Genomic DNA, 21,194 nt, shown 5'->3' with positions numbered 1-21,194 from the left:
TTTAGAATGAATTTACTTATACAATCACGTAATACTGTATTCTAAAATAAGTGCGCACATTTTAGTTTACACTGTTATGTATGTCTGATTTAATCTTTCTTTGTTTTCTGAGTTACCTCAGTGGCAGCTGCTCCCAGTCCCTGGTTGATGAGCTAAAAGGTTGAAAAGGGGCCGAGTTTTGTGTGTTCTACGCCTTTCTGCGTTTTTGTTGGCTGATCAGCCACTGTTTAAGTTTCCCCTTTGTCTCGTTTAGGTAGGTTAGTTTGTTTGAGTTAGTAGTATTGTTTGTTGCCAGGTTTTGAGAAGAGTTCTGTTACTTTGACCTCTTTTATGGGCCCAAGATTTTGAATTCTCTGTATAATCTAACCAAGTTTGTTTTAGGGTCAAATAAAAAAATTTTTTTTCACTTTAACCTGTGCCTGACGTTCCTTCACTGCTCGGTCCGTCACAATACTCAAAAGTTAGCGAGGATAACATTTCTCATTTTTAATTTTCATTAAAGTGAATGTACATAGATATAAGCAAGCCTGATTGCACAGCTTGTGTATCCGGGACCGATCATTCGGACAATTAAGTCGGTGACTTTCGTCTGTGAAGTAATGACAGGCTGCTTTCACCCAGGGTGATAGAGTAGCTAGCACGGCCTCCATCTAAGTGAAGAGCAGATTAGCTGTATACTGAGTAGGGTCCGAGTGCAACTTAGCCTTGTGTGTTGACTAAGAACCAAATGGCTTAATACAAACGATATTTAGAAGGCAGTAAATTAGTGTTTTTTATTTTACTTTGATTACACGTAAACTTCGGAGTGGTGGACCTTAAAGCTACCGAGGTCTCATGGTGAGGATCGAAGATGGTGGCTAAATATTGGTGGTGGCAGTATAAATGCTCACATATGTTGCTGTTGCCATCACGTTTTCATTAGTAGCAAGCTAGTGTTAAGGGTTCAAATATTGAGGAGGGATACAGGAGGGATTCAAAATCACAACACTGGTCCAGGAGAGTCGGTCAAACGATGATTTTAATGAACACACGTGTGGGAGATGAACACTGTACGCAGACAGCATCGATCTCACGCGAACAATACACAATCAGTTGTTTTTATACCTTCAGGGTATTGTTTATGACGCCCCCTCATGCGCCAAGCAGATACAATACATGCATAAGTTTCAAAACCACAAATGTTCTGGTGACGACTTTTGACACAGTGAAAAGAACATCACCTCCATCTCCATGCCAGGTGCCTTTCCTGTAGCCCATCTCGCTCTCGCTTCTCCAAAACCTCAGGGCATGCTCTGCAACAAAAACTGTCAATTTTGCAGACTCAAAATGCAGTTGCAAGAAAAATATGTCTGAACTCTTACCTAGAAATGAATCTACCTAAGATGTGTGTGTATATGGCGCACAACCAGACAGAGTCCACTCTCATATGTGCAACAATCTACTAAAACTATATATGTAATATATTGAATAAATGCTGTAAATGAATGCCACTACTCAAAGCTTAATATTAAGATTATAAATGAATAAAAGATAACAATGAATAACCTGGTTATTCAAATAGCCTTATCCAGACAGCTCCTCAAAATAACCACCAAAAAATGCACACTTTACAGAGGATACAAAGACATTTCAGAAGTACACTTCCTGACTTATTCTGAGTCATCTGTTACCAAGCAAACTCAAACGCAGCAGGTTGCTGAATACACTCAGGCCTTTATTCAGGCCTGTTTCTAGATTATATGTGATATATGTATTGTAAGCGTGTATGCAATCCTTCCATAGCTCTAAGCCACTTTGCTCAAAAGATCGGCCGGACATCGCGCCGGACGAAGCTTCTGACCATCAATTAACTGACCGAGCTTCAGCTCTTTCATAAGCACCAAAATGCAATGTGTATAAAATGATTACAGTTGCTCCTGCAATGAAAGATTATTGTATGATTATGATACCACCTGTAATACAGACTTTAATGTAATTTTAACAGCTTCAATAAATGCTTTAACGCAATGCTTGTTACGTGGTTCTAATGCAATGATAATACTGATAATAAAATAGCAGTAAAATAACTTGTTTAATCCCACACTAGCTAAGCGCAGGGATGCACGTGCCCTTTGCGCGGTCTAGTGAACGAGGGGAAAAAAGGGTCAAAGTATTAGCGCAATCTATCTTTAAAAAATGTTTTCCCACAAATGCAACACCCAATCTCATGCTTTCTTCGTTCTATATACAGTGATCTCTAAATAGTTTGTCAAACAGAGCAGCCTCAGCCTCAGCCTCGTTTCAAATAATAACTTTAAAAGATGATATCAAGCATTTTTAAGTAGAACTAGCGTTCTTCATCACAAGCTAGCTGGCGTTATCTGTTAATAGACCTTTAATGAGTAGGTAAAGTTCTAGAATAAACCAATAAATTATCAACCCTATGATTTTCAAACTGTTAGAATTCACTTTTTACTTTTACTTTTTATTTCATACTAGAAGAGTCCAGTGATATCTGATCAGGACACATCTCAGCTGAAAACGGCAGTTTGTGAAGAATGATGTGGCTTCTTCTGAGGCTTATCTTCGGCCCATCAATTTGGTAAAATTTTGACCTAATATTTTATCAAAGCTGCCCAACCTATGACCCAACATAATTAGTCAAGCTGTGGAGTGAATTGAAGAACCCTGCACATCACCTACCCAACTCGTGAGTCATGACTTTTGAACCAGTAACCCAGCTTACGAACCTATGGCTTTTACCCAGAAGTTGAGTTATGAAAATAACCAGCATTTTTTAGGGCGTACGAATTCCTAAACAGATTTTGAGAGAAAACTTTTAAAAACAAGATTTCAGGGCAAGTTAGGCTACAGCCTACTTTATTCAATGGTCGAACGCTGCACTGAGGTCTAGCAAGACAAGCACAGAGATGAGTCCACTGTCAGAGGCCATAAGAAGATCATTTGTAACCTTCACTAAAGCTGTTTCTGTGCTGTGATGAGCTCTGAAACCTGACTGAAACTCTTCAAATAAACCATTCCTCTACAGATGATCTGTTAGCTGTTTGACAACTACTCTCTCAAGGATGATTGATATGAAGGTTGGAGATTGGCCTATAATTAGCTAAGACTGCTGGGTCTAGAGATGCTTTTTAAGTAAAGGTTTAACTACAGCCACCTTGAAGGCCTGTGGTACATAGCCGATTATTAGAGATGGGTTGATATTTAAGACTGAAGCATTAAGTAATGGTAGGACTTTAATTTACCACTTTAATTTTGAAAATATTTCAAGGAAAAACTGAAGAACAATGCCAGATGCTCTCGAGAGCACGAGGTGGAAATAATAACCCTCATCGTATAGAAAAGTTGGCCGGTCAAAAGGCTCCAAAATATTACATGGTGCACAGTCTGAAGACAAAAAAAGAGATAACGTCTCAGTTTTCTTCATTTACATGAAGAAACTTGGATAAAAGGTTTCTGAAAACCCCACACCTTGGAAGGAGTTTACAAAAATATCTAAACTGATCTAAGTTGCTGACTGCATGTAGACAAAAGGGCAAAATGCATTTTTGGCATGTGGACAGGGCCCTTTAACTTTAAGACTTAGTGCCTGCTGTGTTGGCCTCTCATATCTGTGTCATATCAGCATAACACAACTTAGTATCATGCATAAAGTAATCATTCCTCTCTGTGTAGAATCCTCAAAGTTCACTAGTGTTTATACTACACCTCCCAAGGCTGCCAAACACAGTCACAGTCCCTGGGAAATAATGTTCGTCATGCTTTGTACAGCATGTTGTGAATTCCAAAGTACGCCCTAACCCCTTTATTGTTTTGGTTCTGTCAAAAGATTCAGGGACTAGACTTCCAATGAGGAGAGACAAGTGTGTACTTGTGTAGCTTAAATTTTAAGAGACAAGTCTGTCCACCCAGGTAAATAAACTGCAAACTTTGATCCCAAGAGTAATTTTTAAAGAGTTCCCCTTTAATGGCATGAAATTATTTCTTATTTAAGGTTTAATCTCAAACTGCTCTCTCCTCTCCTACTGATGTCACATGTGAGCATGTACCTTTTAAGATGAAGTGGGGTATAAAATTACCCTTTCCTTATAATTCATCAACCTCCACTGATCATCGTATTGAGCTGGTTTTACATCAGTAAATGTGAAACTCCCTCTCTGCTGTGCCCATGTTTAGGTGAAGCTGTGTCAGAGTTGATTGATTGTTCTACCTGTAAGTTAATTTAACACAAACTTTACTGGGTAATCAATTGAATCAAGAAAATCCCTCTCAACACTTAATAGAAACACACATTTTATTCTTCACACAGTGAGTAGATCCTTTAGCATTAAGCAGCAGTGTTTCTAATGGTTTTTGCTTTTGAGGACTTGTGTGTGCAGGAGAGGATTTTGCAGGCATTTCTGATATAAATATCACTACCAGTAACCTTTGTTTCTTCTTTTATCAGTTTTTAACCTCCTAAAATCAAGATTGATATGACATTGACCTGCATGCTAAGTATCCTCATTTACTTATCCTGTAAAACAAAGACTATTTATTAAGGATTAAAATCTTAAAAGCTCTATTAAAAACCATTTAATTAAAATGGCAGTGTAGTTCCACGGTGCAGTACTAAGCGCATTTCAGCATTTTTTGCTGCCTGAGAGAACAAAGCCATTAATGGCCAATGTTCTGCTAATAAATTCCATGTCCAGTTTTTCCAAGAATGGAAGGATGGCACATTTGGCTGATCTGGATAAGGCCCATGCCATAAGGCAGCTCTAAACTGGTCTTCTGGAAAACATAATTGCAGCATTATTTTGAGTGAGCAGTTTATCCAAATTGTCAGAGACAGGCCACCAAGTGGGCATCTCAACAGGATGATGCCACAAGTTGATGCCCTTTCCTCACCCTGTCAGCACTTAGGAACTGTAGGTAGCCTTCAAGGTTTGCAGGATGATGTGACCGGCAGATTTCTACCCAGACAATCCAGATGAGACTGCATAAAGCCAATCTAAGGTCTCATAGGGTAGCTTAAGCCTATGCCAGTCTATTGTGGCTGTGTATGGTTTTTTCACACACATGTTGAGGCTCCTGCATGTTAAATGAAAAAAAAACTGTTGCCAATAAGTCATGTTTCTTCAAATTCTAATCATCCAGTCTATGAAATAACACCGAACTAGAGTCAACAGTGGAATCAGCTGTTTGGTTTTGGCAGAGAAGATTTGGCAACCCAAACACATACTCATACATTTCCCTTCCTGTGGCACCATTTAAGGGAAAATAAACATGGTTTTCCAACTGTATAAAATGTATCCCCAGGAAACATTGTTATAGCAAAGAAATAACTGACCAAACACAAATTTTCTTACTTTGTGAAAAGTTTAAACAGTAATATAACAGATCTGTAAATGTATCACTTTTTAAAGAGAGCATAACAGCATTTGCATTAGAGATGGGTATTATCCCTGATTTCTACATTCAGTTAAGTTCAATTTTGACTCAGACAGTGATAATGCATAAAATAATGATTTTTGATGGTAAACTGGTCTTAAAGTACACTGAGAGAGATGTGCAGAAGGTGTGGTTTTAAAATGGTGGAAGCAGAACTGCCAAAGTAAGAAATTCAAGGGTAGATCTGATCTTCTTTTGCTGCTGGTTCAGTGAATTTTGGTCGGAGTGACAAAACCTGCAGTTTTAACCATCTGCAGGCAGACGTTGCAGATTTGCAACAGTTAAGAACTAACAACCTGATTGCCCCACATGCATATTTTATGAGGTTTTTTTTACTCAGAAGTACCACTGCAGGACTTGGTTGTGCATTAGCAACAAAAAACTTAATTTGGGCCTGAGAGGGTTAAGAATCTGTGTGATGTTGGCTTTCAAAGCGGCGCGAGCATAAAGTGCGACCCGATGCCATGTCCACATGCGTGGCGTCGGGTCACGCTTTGTGCTATCATCTTTTTGCGGCCTCTGTTTTACCTTCTCTTTAATCCTTTGCTGTTTTAATAGTCTGGCGGTTGTTGAAACAGTTTTGAAAGCTTTAAGCTGAGATTCTGGCGTTTCTGGCAAAATACATTTATATTTAAAAATGATTCAGGATTCTTTTTTAAACCCACTCCTAAATCACATGGCACTGGAGCTTTTGGGTTCTGTGTGTTGTAAGGTAGGGCCTCTTTTGTCTTTTTTTGGTTTTACTCGTCTGTCTCATTGTAAATTCTGCTTTGAAAAGGTGGGACCTAAAACTAGCCACCGTATCAACATGTAGTCACTGTGGGGGTAAAGTAAGTACAAAATACTAAACTGAGCAAAATATTACTTAGAAACATGCAATATTTAGTTACGCTAATCTGACCTCCAATATGTGAAGGGCGTCTTAGTGTAACTCCTGAACTGTACACATAGTCGGACTGCACTTTGGAAGAAATACATTTTTACTTATTATCTAATAAAAAAGAAAGTTCAACAATCGTTGACATCAACACCCTCTGTAAGCCTCCTGATCTTTGGAAAAAAGAGGGAAAATTTCATACACCTGTTATAGGGACGACAGTTGGTGACTGAAGAATGTATTAACTTAGCTGTACTCAAGAGAAAACTTCTCTCTCTCTATGTCTTTATCTGTCATTACTGTCATATTGTAAAGAATAAAACATGTAAATCTATGAGGCGCTTAAGCGATATAAAGTCCACATAACATTTGAAAGCCTGTACATCAGACTTGTGAAATATGATTAGAAGTAGTCTCAGAGTGGGTTATTTCAGGACACAGTTAGATTACCTGTAATCCCTTCCCAGTTCCAGCTGTGGTCTGATTGGGTGGAACTCTGCAGATGCAGATTTAGTTGTCACATGTATATTGTTCAGCCTACTCAGATTGAACACACACACACACACACACACACACACACACACACACACACACACACACACACACACACACACACACACACACACACACACACACGTTGCTCCACTTCAAAGACAGAGGAAACAAGTCATTAAGATCAAACAGGCTCATTAGGAAAGTATGGTTGTGATGTGAAGCTAAAGTACCTGTTTGAGCCAGACGTAAGAGGGATTTGCGAGACGGGAACTGTACTGCTTTTGGTCTGTGAGCTCTGTGGAGGAAGGAAGTAGTGACTGTGAATTGTTGTTAAACAACTGTGGATTAATTGCCCCCCTAGTCCATCCACTCCATCATCTTGTAGATGTAGGAACCCCTGGAAAATGACATGGTACATCTCAAGAGGATTATCCATATAAAAGAGCTGAAGGCTGCTGAATAGTTTGCCAGAAAAGGAGATTAGTCAGCTCTACGCATGTTTTAAATTCCTTCTGAACAACAGTTTAATGAGAAACTTTTATGTGCTTTTTAATGTTAGTTTAGCTCATTTCCTTCAATTTGTACAGTAATTGTTTGATTAGTGATGATTTTCTTAATATATGATTTTGTTGTTCTTCTCATGCTGTTATCATTTTTAATGAAAAATTATAGCAATCCTTGATCAGTCTGTAGCTCTGGGGATGCATGTGTCTGTTTTGTTTCTTTATTAACTGACAACTATTGAATGAACTTAATGATGTAGGCATTTTTACTGTGTAATATGTCCAACTGCTTAAGTCAAGTAACAATGTCTGGGGCAGGAAAATGACACTAACATTGAAAAACTGCCACTTGAAGCAGGCTCCAGCCAAAAGCCAATCAGCCCCAGCAGACTTTTAAAATTCCCAACAAGGTACGGACCGATCCTGGAGGCAGGGGCTATACAGGTCAGGGGTAGCCTGCCCAGCAGCTAACGCAGTCTCTTTAAAAACACTTACAGAAGCACGAGACTTAAATCGGCAATTCTGTACTTCGATCATATGGACTGGATCATTTCACTGGATGAATTTGCGGCATACAGTGGGGCAAAAAAGTATTTAGTCAGCCACCGATTGTGCAAGTTCCCCCACTTAAAATGATGACAGAGGTCAGTAATTTGCACCAGAGGTACACTTCAACTGTGAGAGACAGAATGTGAAAAAAAAATCCATGAATTCACATGGTAGGATTTGTAAAGCATTTATTCGTAAATTAGGGTGGAAAATAAGTATTTGGTCACCTCAAACAAGGAAAATCTCTGGCTCTCACAGACCTGTAACGTCTTCTGTAAGAAGCTTTTCTGTCCCCCACTCGTTACCTGTATGAATGGCACCTGTTTGAACTCATCATCTGTATAAAAGACACCTGTCCACAGCCTCAAACAGTCAGACTCCAAACTCCGCCATGGCCAAGACCAAAGAGCTTTCAAAGGACACCAGGAAAAGTATTGTAGACCTGCACCAGACTGGGAAGAGTGAATCTACAATAGGCAAGCAGCTTGGTGTGAAAAAATCAACTGTGGGAGCAATCATCAGAAAATGGAAGACATACAAGACCACTGATAATCTCCCTCGATCTGGGGCTCCACGCAAGATCTCATCCCGTGGGGTCAAAATGATCATGAGAACGGTGAGCAAAGATCCCAGAAGCACACGGGGGGACCTGGTGAATGACCTGCAGAGAGCTGGGACCAAAGTAACAAAGGTCACCATCAGTAACACACTACAACGGCAGGGAATCAAATCCCGCAGTGCCAGACGTGTTCCGCTGCTGAAGCCAGTGCATGTCCAGGCCCGTCTGAAGTTTGCCAGAGAGCACATGGATGATACAGCAGAGGATTGGGAGAATGTCATGTGGTCAGATGAAACCAAAGTAGAACTTTTTGGTATAAACTCAACTCGTCGTGTTTGGAGGAAGAAGAATACTGAGTTGCATCCCAAGAACACCATACCTACTGTGAAGCATGGGGGTGGAAACATCATGCTATGGGGCTGTTTTTCTGCCAAGGGGACAGGACGACTGATCCGTGTTAAGGACAGAATCGTCCTTAACATGTATCAGGCATGTATCGTGAGATTTTGAGCCAAAACCTCCTTCCATCAGTGAGAACTTTGAAGATGAAACGAGGCTGGGTCTTCCAACATGACCAAAACACACCGCCCGGGCAACAAAGGAGTGGCTCCGTAAGAAGCATTTGAAAGTCCTGGAGTGGCCTAGCCAGTCTCCAGAACTCAACCCCATAGAAAATCTGTGGCGGGAGTTGAAAGTCCGTGTTGCTCGGTGACAGCCCCAAAACATCACTGCTCTCGAGAAGATCTGCATGGAGGAATGGGCCAAAATACCAGCTACTGTGTGTGCAAACCTGGTAAAGACCTATAGTAAACGTTTGACCTCTGTTATTGCCAACAAAGGTTATGTTACAAAGTATTGAGTTGTATTTTTGTCATTGACCAAATACTTATTTTCCACCCTGATTTACGAATAAATTCTTTTTTTTTTCTTTTTTTTTTTTTTTTCGCCTGTCCCATTTGGTTCTTTAGCCATCAGAATTGTTGTCTGAAGACCAACAAGGATACCCAATGGTTTTACTTTGCCAAATGGATCATCGTGGCATTGCCGTATTGGTCCATTTGGTCGATCTTTGTTTTTATTATTTATTATATTTTATTTTCAGATGTTACAGATGGGACAGACATGAGTGAGAGATAGGAAAGGGAGAAAGAGAGAGGAAGGAAAGGAAAAACAGAAGGGGAGAGGGACAGTGAGAAAGGGGGGGAGAAAAAAAATAAAAAATCTCCTGGATCACCTGTTGAGAGAAGAATAGAAAACAAGCAAAAAAAGACAAAAAAAAAAGAAACAAAGCAACATACTAAACACAACACCATCGCATTAATCTAGCTAAGTGTAAACAGCAGTAAATACTAAATATTCAATGTTGTTGTGCAGCACGCAGGACAGATGTGCTTCGAGGTAGCAGCCAAGAAAGGTGTAATTTGGGTCTACGAGCAGTGAACACCCGTGTGCATACCTGTGTGGATCAGCGCGCTTGTATTCCAAAGGTTTCTCCATGTAACGATCTGCTAGGGAGTGTGGGGGGGCCACAGCCCTGTCCTCCAGGGTGTGAAGCAGGTATGGAGGAGATCAAAACTCCAGACATCCAGAGGCCCCCAGAACACAAGAAACCATGGAAGACCAACAGAGGGGCAGCCGCGCCACTGTTCCAGTAAGAGCTGAGGAGAGTCCCAGATGAGGGTTCACTCAGCAGCCGCGGAGCAGAAGCCAGGGGGAGTTGCAGTGACGCGCCCGTGAGCTCCGCCGGCCGCCAGCTGTGCCTGAGTGATCGAGCCCCAGGCCGAGAGGCCGGGGGCACCCCACCCCCGAAGGGGCCCGAGTGAGCCCCAGGCTCCAGGCCCCGATAAGCGGCCGCCAAGGAGTGAGCCGGTGTGTACCTGGAGATAGGCCTCCAAACCTTGGAGGGCCTGAGGTGTCCCCAGAGAGGTGGCGTCTGATACCCAACCTGACATATAGACACAGACATACAGGCACACACAGACACAAACATCCATTCCCCCCCTCATGCTCTCATATGCACTCACTCCACATTCAACCAACGTGGAGACAGACATAAAGAGACGCTGTACACACGATCACACTCCCCAAGCGTACTCTACAAACCGGGTCTAGGTACCCTTGCCCCTGGAGGGGGAACTGCACAACAGACCCAGGTGGTGTTACCCTTCTCCCTGCGGTGGGGAGAGGCAGACCACCCCGACTCCGTAGCAGCAGGGAGGCCCCACACTCCAGACCGCAGTCGGACGGCCAACTCCACCTAGCCCTCCCGCCCCAGCAGGCCGCAGAGAATGGGGGTGGGAGAAGACTCCAAACCTCCCTCCACCCGCTCATTGTAGTGTTGATGCATGTGTGTTCTAAGGTGCAATTAAAACCCAGGAGGGCATGGAATAAATTCTTTACAAATCCTACCATGTGGATTCATGGATTTTTTTTTCACATTCTGTCTCTCACAGTTGAAGTGTACCTCTGGTGCAAATTACTGACCTCTGTCATCATTTTAGGTGGGGGAACTTGCACAATCGGTGGCTGACTAAAAACTTTTTTGTCCCACTGTATATGTTTTCCGAAACAAGCTTGAATTTTCCAATTTTTAGGAAACAGATCTGATCAATCAGATTAGATCTGCATTTGGCAACAAGTGCGCTCGTGACCCATATCACGAACCAGTGCTGAACACTATTACTAATACTATTTTCCCTCAGACAGTCAGGTAGACGCTGCTCTGGATTGATCGGTTATCTGAAATGATTTCTTTACCTCAGATATGCTTCCAAGCCTCAACAGCTTCAACTCCTCGATTAAACCATGAAATTCTTCCTGCTGCGGCTGTTTTCTCATGAGAAGAACCCAGAATCTCAGTTTCACAGGACCGAGCTTCATCAGGACCAGCTCATCATCCTTGATGTAAACTTCTTTTTTTCCTGAACTTGATTACTGAGCCAATTAAATATGAATGGGGCAGGTGTCTTTGTCCCATTAACAGTGCCTGGAGCTTATCAAGTTGAGAGGCCAGCAGTTTTTTCTGGTTGTTTGTGACCATCCATAGTGGATAAAAAGTCTCTGACTGGAGAGTGATATTTCACTGCTTTGAGATCAGTTACCATCTGTTATTTCTATGGACACAGAACTAGCATCGGCAAGTAAACACTCTGATTTATCACTGTAACAGATGACTTTTATGTTGCTAAACCATTAATAACATGTCTAGTGGTTAGAAATGAAAGCTTTGACAATGGAAAGGGAAACTTCTGCCCTGCCCAGCTTAATAAAACAAGCTGAAGAGGTGATGGTTCCACCAATGCTTTCAAATGGCGGCGCGCACGGGTGCAACGGCTCTTAGCTCTCCAGTTTGGTGCTCGTTTTTACTTTTAATGTGGATATTTTTGAATGTTTGCAACGCCGCCATCTCTTACAGTCGCCAGAACCTAATTGATCTAGGTTTTAAATATAGTTTGTCTGTTTCTGGCGACTATCAGCGAACACACAACATCCTGGTGGAGATAGCGAGACCGCCAGGGTCACCGTGGATGGTCTGCCCGCCCAGCAAGCGTAGAAGGCGACGGAGGGAAAGAAAGCAGAAGAGGGGATGCCGGTCGGGCTCAGACGCTAGGCTACGCAAACATCCACACCGGCCAGCACTTCCGAGCCTTTTCCTATCGAACGCCAGATCCATCACCCACAAACTTGACGAATTGGAGCTACAGATAGCCAACACAAGCTTTGCACGTAACTGCAGCATTATTCTTATTACGGAGACGTGGCTTCACCCGCTGATTCCCGACGCTGCAGTCGAGTTAGCAGGCCGCACGCTACACCGGCATGACAGAAACAGCAACTCAGGTAAAAGCAGAGGAGGGGGGCTATGTGTTTACGTGCATAAATAGTGGTGTTGTAACAGCAGGATCATTCACACACACTGTTCTCCTGATTGGGAGGTTCTGGCAGTCTCGTGCAGACCTTTTTACATCCCGAGGGAGTTTACAGTAGTTATTGTGATAGCTGTTTATATACCGCCGGATGCTAACGTTAGCACGGCTCTCAGCCTCTTGCTCAACACCATAAACAAACAACAGCTTGCCCACCCCGATGGGGTTTTTATTGTCGCCGGCGACTTTAACAAAGCGTGCCTAAAGACTGTGCTTCCTAAATTTGTCCAGTTCGTGGACTTTGCTACGAGAGGAGAACACACTTTGGACCATGTCTATTCAAACATCAGGCATGCTTTCAGAGCGACACCCCTCCCCCACCTGGCTGGATCTGACCACCTCTGCATGTCCCTCACCCCCACCTACACCCCCCTGCTGAGAAAAACAAAGCCCCAGACAAAGACAATAAAAACCTGGCCTGAAGGAGCCCTTTCTCAACTGCAGGACTGCTTCTCAACAACTGTATGGGATTTATTCTCCAGCCACAACCTCCAGGAGTACACGGACACTGTACTCTCGTACATCAGGAACTGTGTTGACAATGTCACCGTCAACAAAAGGGTCAGGGTGTTTCCAAATCAAAAACCCTGGATGAATAGCGAAGTGCAATCCCTCCTAAAAAGCCGCAACACTGCCTTCAAGTCAGGGGACAGGGCTGCGTATAGGGCGGCCAGGGCAGACCTGAGTAGAGGCATCAGGAAAGCTAAGGCTGCCTATAGGGCTTTGGAGTTGACGTCACGCCGCAATGCATTATGGGAGCGCAGCGCCATTTTCAGGGTCTACGAATCAAACCAAACACACTGTGTTGGAACGACGACTACAAGAAAGATGCTTAAAAGCAGCTCAAAAGAGAATGAACTGTATAGAGACCGATTTCATTCAGAGGCGAAGCAGCGGTACTTGCAGAAAATAGCGTGCATTGGAAATGTGGACCCGTATGAAATACGGCCGTGGAGTAGAAACCCTGAAGACCAACCGCTACTGACGTAGCCTGACATATTTTCGTACCTTATCTGTGGAATCAGCGCGTACAAGTCGTCATTCAAGCAAAGGTAAGTCAGCTCGAGTACTGCGAGTGAAATGCGTTTGATTTCCTTGCAAACATTCAGATTAGTGCAGCATAAATTCATTCATGAGGGGAAATTACAGTGAGAACATGTGGAGGCTGTTAGGTGGATAACATAGCGAGTTCAGTGCATTGATGTGACATTCTCCTGAAGGGGTCTAGATTTATGCCTGTAGTGCACTGCCGTGTAAATAATTTGCATTTACTGAATATATACTGACTGAGTACCACTGTTCAAAAGTTGAATAAAGAAACAAACTAATTTTTGCCTCTTTTTTTTTTTATTGAAACCACCTTATAGAACATCACATCAGTTACAATGTAGAATCCATGTCATTTATAGTTTACAAATGACAAAATGTTTACACAAAATCATGAGTGTTTACATGACATCACCCACTACTAACATTATTTACTGTATCTTTTGAAAAAATACAGCAATTTTAACAGCACAAGACTTAAGAATATTTAACAGGAGCAGGTTTCATTCTTCCCTGGTTTTATTATCACACTGTTCACCAAAACGCAGCAAACCTTCACCATCTTATCCAGAAGGGTCCCCTCTTCACCCTCACATGGAAGAAGTAATCTGATTGGCATGGTGGTATGTTTGCAGCAGGTCCCTTGTGTAGCGCTGGAACCCAGTCACGATGTTTCATCCATTTCATAGGCTGGTTTGCTGCAATAATGCCAAATAATTAGCATCTCTATAGATAGAAGGTAGTTCTGCAAAATCACTCAGTAGGATGTTTGTTCTAATTTGCTATGACCTCAGAGCGCATAGAAAATAAAACTAATAGGCTATAAAGAGTGATATGAACATATTTAGAACTTACCGGAATGAAAATGTCTGGAGCACCAACAGATATTTGGAGATGGAAGAGAACTGCACGTCAGCTCGTCTCACAGCTGCTATCCAGGCTAGACGCCTTCGTTTGGTAACATCAATACACGAGCTGCTCATGTTGCTTCCAGGTTGGGAAAGAATGAAAAGATAAACCATTTTCAACCTTATTCTCTTGCCGGTCGTGTGATCGAACATTGCAGCCGACCACACAGCAAATACGAACCATGGCTGGTGTGTGTGACTTCGCTCCCTTTTCACTTGCGCTAGACCCCCAAAATGGCGGATCGGGCCAAAATCCTTTCCACGCCCACCCCCCGTGACATCACGCTCCAAAGCCCTATAGGAGGAGGATTGAAGATCACTTTGCTGACAACGACCCCAGAAAAATGTGGCAGGGGATCAATCACATTACCAACTACAGAAGCAATAACCAGGCAACATCTAGGACTGATGCCTCACTGGCTGAGGATCTAAACCGTTTCTTCGCCCGCTTTGAGACGACCAAGCCCTCAGCTGCCACACCACTTCCACCCGCCCCCAGCACTGGCACACTAACACTTAGGGAGCACCAAGTGAGGTGTGTTCTAAGGTCAGTGAATCCCAGGAAGGCGGCAGGTCCTGATGGAATACATGGAAAGGTTCTCAGAGCATGTGCTGACGAACTGACCGGAGTCTTCACTAAAATCTTCAACCTTTCCTTGTCATCGCCATGAAGACAGCCGTGGCCAGCCCAAATGACTACAGGCCTGTTGCACTTACGCCTGTAGTGATGAAGTGCTTTGAGAGACTGGTCTGTCAGCACATCAGGGCCGGTCTGCCTCCCACTCTGGACCCCCACCAATTTGCCTACAGGACAAATCGTTCCACCGAGGACGCTATCACCATAGCGCTCCACACTGCGCTGAGTCACCTGGAGCACCGAGGAAGCTATGTGAGAATGCTCTTTCTGGACTTCAGCTCAGCATTCAATCATATCATCCCGGAGATCCTGGTCCAGAAACTGCCTCACCTGGGACTCTCCAGCCCCATCTGCCTCTGGATCAAGGACTTCCTGACAAATAGACCACAGTCTGTCAGACTCGGCCCCCACCGGTCCAGCACCATCACACTCAGCACCGGGTCTCCACAAGGATGTGTTTTGAGTCCCCTCCTGTTCACGCTCTACACATCCGACTGCTCCCCTACCCATCTCTCAAACACCATCATAAAGTTCGCGGATGACACCACAGTGGTTGGACTCATCTCAAGGGGGGATGAGTCGGACTACAGAGATGAGGTCAACAGACTGACTGAGTGGTGTTCAGTTAACAACCTCCAACTGAACACCACGAAAACTAAAGAACTTATCTTGGACTTCAGGAAGGGCAGAGCAGACCCGGCCCCACTTTACATTCACGGGAGCTGTGTGGAGAGGGTACACTCCATGAGGTTTCTGGGCGTGCAGATATCTGATGACCTCTCCTGGACTGCAAATACTACAGCGGTGGTTAAAAAGGCCCAGCAGCGTCTCCACTTTCTGAGAGTGCTCAGGAGGAACAACCTGGAGGAGAGGCTGCTGGTGACATTTTACAGAGCCACCATAGAGAGCATCCTAACGTACGGCATAACAACATGGTATGCAGGGTGCTCAGCTGCAGACAGGAAAGTACTGCAGAGGGTCATCAACACAGCCCAGAAGATCACTGGCTGCTCTCTGCCCAGCCTGGAGGTCACTGCAAACTCTCGGTACCTCAGCAGAGCTGGCAATATCATCAAGGACCACTCTCACCCCAGCAACCAACTGTTTGAACTATTACCGTCAGGCCGACGGTACAGGTCACATAAAACCAGGACAAACAGATTCAGGGATAGCTTCTTTCCCAGAGCTATCACCGTAGTAAATAAGCACAAAAACAATTGAACCTATTCCATACCGTCACTGTCATTATATTATGCTGCTATTCATACTGTCATTATATTAATGCTGCTATCCTGTATATATTGTACATACTATTGTTTGAGTACTTACGATTGTTTTTTTTTGTACTTTTTATATTTTACATTTATATTTATTATTGAAACTTGCACCAAGGGAGTGGCACTCCAATTTCGTTGTACTCTGTACAATGACAATAAAGGCTATTCTATTCTATTCTATATTCTATTCTATTCTATTCTATTCTATTCTAAATTGGGATCTATACGAAATACCTTTGTTGACCAAATGTATTAAGTTTAACCAGATGTTTGCTTATTCACCATTTTCACTTTTTATTATTTTTTCCCACTGTTGACGTTTACATCACATGACTTAGTGCTCAAGCCTTTTCATTCAGTGGTGATTTCTTTTAAATATCAATATACTTAAAATCAAGTTATAGGCTTTTGTTTCTGAACTGATTAAAAGTTGTTTTTAAAAGAAAAGCTTGCACTTCTTCACATTTCCTGCAGGACTCTAAAAGCAGGACACCAGTTAGAGTCTATGTGCTTCTGATTGTGAAGTGATGAGGGAGGCGTTGGATCACTATCTTTGGTTTCCCTTCATTTATCTACATACATATGCCCTAAAATAACTACATACCCCCCACATACATCAGAAAAAATAAAGTATAATTTTGCTAAATCAGTGTTATTCTTGAAATGTAGGAACATGGTGTTGTACTAAACAACATACACAATGTGAAACACGAAACACAGCACCATTGTGATTAAAACAGCATCAGACTGATAAAACTGTATCACTGATCTTGTAGTAATTTACTGTTAAACGACTGGTTCCATCTGCAGATATGAGATGTGCTGACATGTGAATCATCAGATAACATTGTGATTTCCCGAGGACACCGTTTTATAAGTATCAAAGGGGGCAGGTCCCCCTCTAATGACTATTCAGTGCAAAACAACTCTCCTAGCACAAACACATGTATGACTGTGATCTCAATTAGCAGCTGCACAGCATCTCCTCCAGTATCACCTCCATCTCTGACTGCTTGGCAACAACGGAGAAGCCCGAAGGAGGACTGATCAGATCTCTTTACAGTTCAGTACTGATTCTAGTTTCTAACTGATATTACCATTATCTTATCTGACCTTGTCTTGAATTTGTGGGATTTAATGCATTATAAATGACCTCTCCGGATAAGGATATACTGAATATTTTCATTGATTTGAACATTATGGCATAATGACAAAGCTGTGATCTCACAGGATGATGGTTTTGGACCTGTTTGCCAGTCTTTGGTTTGCATGCGCTCTCTGTGAGATCTCACCAGGAACTTCAAGTTCCTCTGAAAGATATTGATTGTATGTTAATTAGTGACTCTGAGTTGGTCATGGATGTGAATGTGTTAGGCTGTGTCCACACTAATACGTTTTCGTTTGAAAATGCATCGTTTTCTCTCCATTTTGGCCTCCCGTCCACACTGAGACGGCGTTTTCTCTCATGGAAAACGCTCTCGAAAATGCATACGGAAACGGTCACGTCGGAGTGTGGACGGAGAAAACGGAGACTTTCTAAAATGATGACGCATGTTAGTCATGTGATGCAGTCATGTGACCAATTAAACAAAGATAGTGGAGGGCATTATACAGCAGGTGTTTTGTTTGCTCTCAGTTTTGACAGCCCTATTAAAGATTAATATCAGTCTGTAGATGCTGCAGAGAGCTTCTTTAATTCTCACTCGCTTTTGCAATTTTGTGCTTTTGTGTTACTCACAGCAACAACTTCACCTCATTGCCCATTTAAAAGTCCATTTAAAAAACTTGGTGCTTTTCCTCGACATTTTGCAGCGACGTTTCAAAGAGCCGGAAAGTAAATAAGCGGCAGACAGAAATGAGGCAGGTCTCACGTTTCGCGCATGCACAGGACTGGAACGTAGCCGTTTCAATGTGGATGCGCAACTCTGTGAAAACAACTGAAAACGCTAGTGTGGACGTGGAGTGTTTTCAGACAAAAACGCAGTTTTCAAATCCATCCGGGCCAGTGTGGACAGAGCCTGAGCCTGAGGCTATGTCCACACGTACACGGGTATTATTGAAAACGGAGATTTTCCGTTTTCATTTAAAACGCCGCCAGGAACATGCCAAAGCAACAGGTGGCGATATATTCCTAACCATGTAGAAATGTCGGCCAATCAGAAGTCTAGAAGCCTCAGTGGGAAATAGTAAACAAAGATGGAGCATAGTAGCAGAACAGAGTCGTATGTGTGGAGGGACAGTAACTGTGTGCGTATGTGTAAGCATTTAAACACTGCAGAAAGTAAAATTAACAATAACAATATTGTAGAAATTCATTTCACCGAAACAATAACGTGGCGCACAGTGTGACGTCAAAAATGGCGCACACCTTTGACGCTGCGTTTTCTCCGTTTTCTTCGTCGACACGTAAACACAGTGACCAAAAACGCCGTTTACGTGTGGACGAAAACGCATAGAAAAACGGTGTTTTCTAAAATACCCGGGTACGTGTGGACGTAGCCTGAGACTGGCTGACACTTTGTGTTCCCCATGTAGTGTCACCTGTGATTGGCTTCTACTCCTCTGCTAGCCTGCACTGGACAAATTCAGATGTGGCAAGATTACAGAGTAATAACAAGAGATTTGTTTTTACATTATTGTATTCTGTTGCCTACGTTGTAGAGGGTGACTTTGCCTCCCTACCTAAACAGTGAAATAAACACAGTCGGGGTTACAGTGGGATTCAGCAGGTGAGAGAACACTAATATTGGTTGTAGTGGCTCAGCGAGGGGAAAAGAATCACAACTCAACTTTCATTTCTAATGTGAGCTTCAGTAGATTTTCTTAGTGTGCAGGATGTGATCAGCTGACCTGCTGCTCTTTACACAACTTAATTCAACGAGACGTCATCAATGTTTCACAGCTGTGTTGGCTAATGTCCATCCCCTACACAGTTTATACGGTCTTTATTTAGACCGTATACAGTTGGTATAAAGTTGCAATTCACTGAATGAGTCTGTGCATTATCAGCTTAAATGCAAATGAAACTCTGCTACACTTGTTGTAACCCAAAGCTTCCCAAAGTGTGGGGCCCGCCCCCTAGGGGAAGGCGCAGAGCCATTGCAGGGGGGGTGCCTAGAAAATATGGTGAAGCATATCTTGCCTTTGACAAGTGCCGAGGTAGGTCTCCCTGCAGAATTGGTTTTCCCTTCATGGGGAGCACGAGCTGGGCTCTTCAAATCACGGACAAACAGTATCCCACATTCTTGATTTTTAGTTCCCAAACACTTGTTGTAATGACTAACTACTCCTGACATTTTGGAGATGTTAGCTCTTTATACAGGGAGTGCAGAATTATTAGGCAAATGAGTATTTTGTCCACATCATCCTCTTCATGCATGTTATCTAACTCGAAGCTGTATAGGCTCGAAAGCCTACTACCAATTAAGCATATTAGGTGATGTGCATCTCTGTAATGAGAAGGGGTGTGGTCTAATGACATCAACACCCTATATCAGGTGTGCATAATTATTAGGCAACGTCCTTTCCTTTGGCAAAATGGGTCAAGAGAAGGACTTGACAGGCTCAGAAAAGTCAAAAATAGTGAGATATCTTGCAGAGGGATGCAGCAGTCTCAAAATTGCAAAGCTTCTGAAGAGTGATCATCGAACAATCAAGCGTTTCATTCAAAATAGTCAACAGGGTCGCAAGAAGCGTGTGGAAAAACCAAGGCGCAAAATAACTGCCCATGAACTGAGAAAAGTCAAGCGTGCAGCTGCCAAGATGCCACTTGCCACCAGTTTGGCCATATTTCAGAGCTGCAACATCACTGGAGTGCCCAAAAGCACAAGGTGTGCAATACTCAGAGACATGGCCAAGGTAAGAAAGGCTGAAAGACGACCACCACTGAACAAGACACACAAGCTGAAACGTCAAGACTGGGCCAAGAAATATCTCAAGACTGGTTTTTCTAAGGTTTTATGGACTGATGAAATGAGAGTGAGTCTTGATGGGCCAGATGGATGGGCCCGTGGCTGGATTGGTAAAGGGCAGAGAGCTCCAGTCCCACTCAGACGCCAGCAAGGTGGAGGTGGAGTACTGGTTTGGGCTGGTATCATCAAAGATGAGCTTGTGGGGCCTTTTCGGGTTGAGGATGGAGTCAAGCTCAACTCCCAGTCCTACTGCCAGTTTCTGGAAGACACCTTCTTCAAGCAGTGGTACAGGAAGAAGTCTGCATCCTTCAAGAAAAACATGATTTTCATGCAGGACAATGCTCCATCACACGCGTCCAAGTACTCCACAGCATGGCTGGCAAGAAAGGGTATAAAAGAAGAAAAACTAATGACATGGCCTCCTTGTTCACCTGATCTGAACCCCATTGAGAACCTGTGGTCCATCATCAAATGTGAGATTTACAAGGAGGGAAAACAGTACACCTCTCTGAACAGTGTCTGGGAGGCTGTGGTTGCTGCTGCACGCAATGTTGATGGTGAACAGATCAAAACACTGACAGAATCCATGGATGGCAGGCTTTTGAGTGTCCTTGCAAAGAAAGGTGGCTATATTGGTCGCTGATTTGTTTTTGTTTTGTTTTGAATGTCAGAAATGTATATTTGTGAATGTCGAGATGTTATATTGGTGTCACTGGTGAAAATAAATCATTGAAATGGGTATATATTTGTTTTTTGTTAAGTTGCCTAATAATTATGCACAGTAATAGTCACCTGCACACACAGATATCCCCCTAAAATAGCTAAAACTAAAAACAAACTAAAAACTACTTCCAAAAACATTCAGCTTTGATATTAATGAGTTTTTTGGGTTCATTGAGAACATGGTTGTTGATCAATAATAAAATTATTCCTCAAAAATACAACTTGCCTAATAATTCTGCAGTGGGATACAAATAATATCAGGCTGATCCTGCCAAGATTTGTTCCCTCGGTTCAAATCATGGACAAACAGTATCCCACAGTTGTTTATGTTTTTGAATCCATTTTGCAC

The sequence above is a fragment of the Rhamphochromis sp. 'chilingali' genome (genome assembly GCF_963969265.1).
Source record: "Rhamphochromis sp. 'chilingali' genome assembly, chromosome: 6".
Taxonomy (NCBI): domain Eukaryota; kingdom Metazoa; phylum Chordata; class Actinopteri; order Cichliformes; family Cichlidae; genus Rhamphochromis; species Rhamphochromis sp. 'chilingali'.
This window is presented reverse-complemented; position numbering follows the sequence as displayed.